This window comes from Brachionichthys hirsutus, chromosome 13 (assembly GCF_040956055.1).
Source record: "Brachionichthys hirsutus isolate HB-005 chromosome 13, CSIRO-AGI_Bhir_v1, whole genome shotgun sequence".
NCBI classification, from domain to species: Eukaryota; Metazoa; Chordata; class Actinopteri; order Lophiiformes; family Brachionichthyidae; genus Brachionichthys; species Brachionichthys hirsutus.
In genome coordinates this window covers 9,422,541-9,427,482 of record NC_090909.1, presented here as the reverse complement: position 1 = coordinate 9,427,482, position 4,942 = coordinate 9,422,541, and the positions used below count along the sequence as shown (strand labels likewise).

Sequence of the window (4,942 nt, the reverse complement as noted above, 5' to 3'; positions counted from 1 at the left end):
CCTTGCCACCGGACACGCTTCAAATAAAGAAAAAACCCCAGAGGACACCGAAATGAGCTCAAAGAGGAAGAAGTGAAGCTTGGCCGCCTTCTATGGCCTCTGCAGGCAAGTCTGCTGTGGGCGTGGTGAGCTCTTTGGTGGATTCTAGGGTGTGCTTCGTCAAGTCGCAGAGAGCTGCGGTTACAAGCTGCAACACGTCATCCTGTCAGTCAGCCTATGTTCTCCTGCAGATCAGTATAAATAGCAGGGGGGCTATCTGTATAGCTCGCACCACTTCTGCATCCTCCTCCGTCTCTCTCTCTTCCTGCCACAAGGCCTCCAAAGTTGACAAACTGTCACTACAACAGAACAGACGTCTTGTCTTCTTCCTTCTCAGCCTCATCTCTTTTCTCCCTAAATGCAGGAACCCACATTTGAAATCCTGCCAGTGTGACCTTGGACATTTGGGGGTCGAATGTGGCCTTTATCTCCTGGGAACCCGGGAGTAAAGCACTGGCAGCACAACGTGTTCCTCAGTGTCGGCTCTAAAACCAAGCGCTCCCATCCAGCAGCAGAGTCAAGCTGCGACTTGAGAATGTCAGTTATTGAATGCTGGAGCCAGAAGGTTCAGCGTCGACGTTTAGCATGCGAGACAAATGTTAAACGTTTTGGGTGGGTGCGTTAAGTTCACTCAGGGAATGCTGAGTAAGGGAAGAGGCCATTTCTAAACCCCTTTCACAGCATTTGAACTTTGTCTTGAAATGCCTTTTCAATGTTTTCATTCAAGCAGCTCTAATTTTGGGTCTCTGAGCCATGAGATATTTAACTGCTATGGAAATCTTAATATACTGTCCTGCGGTTTAGGGATGTAGGGAGACTTTATACAAATACACTGAATTTGGTCGAATTGATGTGGAAGTGCCCTGCAATGCCCTGGCGACACGTCTGGGGTGTAGTCAGCTTTGACTCCAGCAACACCTGTGACCCACAAGGCGGATAAAGCGGCCGTGGAGAAGACGATTGAAGTCGTCTCGTCTACAAGAAAATGGGCGGATGGACGGACGGATGGACGGATGGATGCTGTGGAAGCTGCATATTCTGCACTTGTTTTGTGTGGGTGCATCTTTATTTTAAGTGTTTTTCAGGTAGCCAAGCTAGTCATCATAGCATGTCTGAGGCTAGCTGTTTAGCTTATTTATTTTACTGCTGTTACTGTTTTCACCAAATAGCCATTCATTACAAAAGTGTCGCGACTAATCTGACAATATGTCCACTTGCATGATTTAAATTGATTCAGCTAGCAACGTAAGTCTTGTATTCTATACGTGCATGGCGTGAATCACCTTTTAAATGAAATTAATTGAATCAATATCAGTAATTCTAAGTGTATTTAAATGTGCAGTTCTGTTGTTTTTGTATTTAGAGCGTTTAAAAGGATAGCTTGCCTATTACAAGTTGTACCTGTTGTATTAGCTATTAGGGGTATGACAGGTGGTTATTTGTGATGCTCAAAGTAGAAATTTGTAACAATATTTCTCCTGAGAAAAAGGAGACTCCAGCTTCATTAAGGGCTTTCAAAGACAGACAGTTAACTGAAGAGCCTAAATAAATACAACTGATCCGTCTCCAAGCAACCAAACAAATTCAATGACATTATGAAGGCCTACAAACCCTCTAAAGAAATCTGCTAATCGGACCTTGAGTGGGGATTGCTTTGTTCAGTCACTGTCTACAAAGTTTTAATTTGCAGCCAGAGTTCCCAACATCTATCTGTCCATCAGATTTGTGAGTTTCTTTGAGTCACTATGGTAACAGAAGAAAACAGGGGGGGAAAGCACCTCCCTCTGGAGGTGGTTCCTCGTGATCTTTAGTTCTTACTGTTAAAAGGTCGTCTGAGTCACACAGCAGTCACTTCTGGATCGCATGCAGTCTTCAGCTCACACTCGATATAGAAATTGATTGGAAGATCATGAGTAATGGGACTTTACGATCAGACTGCATCGTCTTAAAGACAGAGCACCCACCAGCAGCGGAGAATCGGTTACATCTGGTGTTTAGCTGGTTTTATACTGCAGAATAACAGCAGTACCCAAACAGTGACCCGCCATGCAGCTACTCAGATCTCCATCAAGACTTCCTCTCTCCCCCTCCGTCTTCCTGCATGCGTAGGATGACAGATCTGCAGCTGTGTAAGTCTAGATGCAACAAATTGTAACGTGAAAGTTTAAATTCTATGGCAACTTCTGACACAAAGGTGAGTCATACAGGTAGAGTGCAGACTGGCAACCGCTGACAGCCGCCAAGAGGACGTTGTCGGTTTTCGTTTTTCGTTACCTCTGCCGAAACGGAGCTTACATAATCGCTGGTTCCTTTGTCCGTCCGTCCTTCCAATAGAAAGTTAACTCAAAAGGTTCTGGAAGGATCGTGATGAAATTTCCAGGAAATGTTGGGAATCTTACCACAAACAGGTGATTAAATTTTGGTGAAGATCCACAAAGAATGACCCTGGATTCTAGATCGCTTTGAAGGTTTCAGCAACATTGCCGTAAATGGGAGCTCCAAAATTGGTTGTTCAATATCTCGGGTGATTATTGACCAATGATTATGGAATTGGACAATCATGTAGGGCGACGACTAAATGAGACCTCCATAATTAACTGCAAATTTATTCAGTGAAGACACTTCAAATATATTTAAGGCTCCTGTAAAACCTAAATTTATGAGCATAAAGCTTTTCACATGGACTCTTCTGTTGCTTTACGGTGCAACACTACAGCCCAGACAAGCCCTCGTAAGAGAGCTTTACACAAGGATGTGAAATGAACCATCATTTATGGTGAAACAATGCAATGAGTGTTTGTAAAGGTATTATTTGTGGCTCGTTTTATTCCGACTAGACAATATTCACTGCTGTACAGAAGGGAGAGAAAACTCGTGGAATCTGTTGGTGCGATGGCACCCTCACATGGCTCGTGTTCAGCACTGCACTGATGCCACCCGACCTGCTTTGAAGTGCAGAGCAATGATGTAATAAAGACGCTTACTATTCAAGTGTTTCTTGTACGTTTATTTTCTCCATCAACATTCATCCCTGCGGTTCTTGTTAACACGCGTTCCTCCACACGAGCACAGAATTCACAGATTACGGAGGCGTTTAACATCAGTGTGTGAAATCTTGATTTCCCCTCAGATCAGCTCGTTCTTCTGTTGAAACCTGAAAAGAAATTATACTTTAGTAACTCCTCACTTAAAAGTCACTGACCTGGAGGCCCACGGAATGCTCACCTGGAGTCATGCCGTGCAGGAACTCTTACAGATCGAGGTACGCGCCGCTTTCGACGAGAAGACAATCTCATTCGTTCTCCTGCCGAGGTCGAAAGGACGCTGTGATGTCTTAAAAATAAAGAAAGTTCTTACGAATACACAAGAAAAGGTGAGAGGCAGAAACATTCAGGTCAACATACCTTTTCAGGCCTCCAGACCTTCTGCCTGGGAAGCTCGGCTGCTGCGTTTTCTGCTCCTAAAAACAAAAAGAGAAATGCATCTACAACCTAATAAATACTGGAGTAGGAGAAACAGGAGCCTCGACGGCGGTGTTGGAGGTTTACCTATAACCCGGCCGTGAGGAGTCACACGGCCGGGCCTCAAACAGCCTCGCATCTCTCTAGCAGACGCTACAGGAAAGGACAGAACCACTGCAGGCTGAGCCTCGCTGGAACGGTCTGCACAACACCAACGCCCCCCAACTCACCTCCCTCTTTCCTTTAACGCAAACAGTCTGATTTCAAACCCGATTCGTGCATCAAACCGATTCCACTCCCGCTAACCCCCAGTCGGAACACGAGCCAGAAGGTCGAGGGCAGATTTGAGCTGAAGGCGATGCAACCACATCCCCAGTCCAGCAGACGCACCTTTTTATTCACGCGTTATTGGTGCACGTGAGATTGGCTCAAGGCAAAGCAGTTGCACACGTTACGCCATTTTGACAACATGGCTTCACATCACAAACCTGACGTCTGAGCAGCCGATGGTCAGTCCGGAGGTCGCAGCAGGGCGGGGGGGTGAGGCGCATCGCTGCCGTGTCACTTCACACGAAGCGCAGCATGAAAGGGTGGCGGCCGAACAATGTTTGGCCTGTTGAAGAGAACGTGATAGTTTAATAGCAGCTGATTGTATAAAGCAGTAGATTTTATTAAAGTACTCTAGAAACGAGGCTGACAATTTAGGAAGTTATTCATTTAAAAATACTGGAAGGATTTGGTTCTCGCACCATCATCATTTAGCAGAGAGGCCCATTGGCAGCGAACATTCACAGAAATGAGCTTCTGCCTGATCCCCGATCAGCTCAACCCGATACTCGATCGATCGGAGCGCGTGTTGGAGGTTTACCTATAACCCTGCCGTGAGGGGTCACACAGCAGGGCCTCAAACCGCCTCGCATCTCTCTAGCAGACGCTACAGGAAAGGACAGAACCACTGCAGGCTGAGCCTCGCTGGAACGGTCTGCAGCTTCAGACAGTTGGTACGTTCCAAAGGGTCAGACCAAATAAACTCAAGACAACTTCACGAGGAACGCGTTCAGGTTCAGGCCCATCCAGTAACACGGGAGAGCATCCACCGCGCCGAGTCATGACATTAAACTCCGTCTCACCTTTCCATCGCGGCTTTCGGTGCAAGATTCAGTCTGCAAACATGAAAGGAATCAAACATCTGTTAAATACTCAAACACGCTGCCAGATAGAAAGCACTTAAAATGGCACTTCCTGGATAAATATGGCGCAGCGTCACAGCTTTTACTCTCCAATAACATTTTCTCAAGTTAAACACGATTTACAAGTTTCACATCAGCGCTGGATGGACGTGGATTCAAGCCGCTCACCTCCGAACTCGCCTATCTCCGTGGATTCTTGAATGGGTTCAAAAGACCGGAAGCGACGTACATGTGCTCCTTTTATAGGAAAAT

General features: G+C 46.1%; 2 non-coding genes across 2 annotated transcripts; both read right to left on the bottom strand.

Moving 5' to 3' along the window:
• Positions 1 to 3,570: 3,570 nt before the first annotated feature.
• Positions 3,571 to 3,707, bottom strand: LOC137903553 (small nucleolar RNA SNORA9). Its single transcript, XR_011105774.1, has one exon. It is a non-coding gene; the product is annotated as a small nucleolar RNA SNORA9 (small nucleolar RNA).
• A 644-nt stretch (positions 3,708 to 4,351) lies between these two features.
• Positions 4,352 to 4,488, bottom strand: LOC137903552 (small nucleolar RNA SNORA9). The gene has a single exon (XR_011105773.1). It is a non-coding gene; the product is annotated as a small nucleolar RNA SNORA9 (small nucleolar RNA).
• Positions 4,489 to 4,942: the final 454 nt, after the last annotated feature.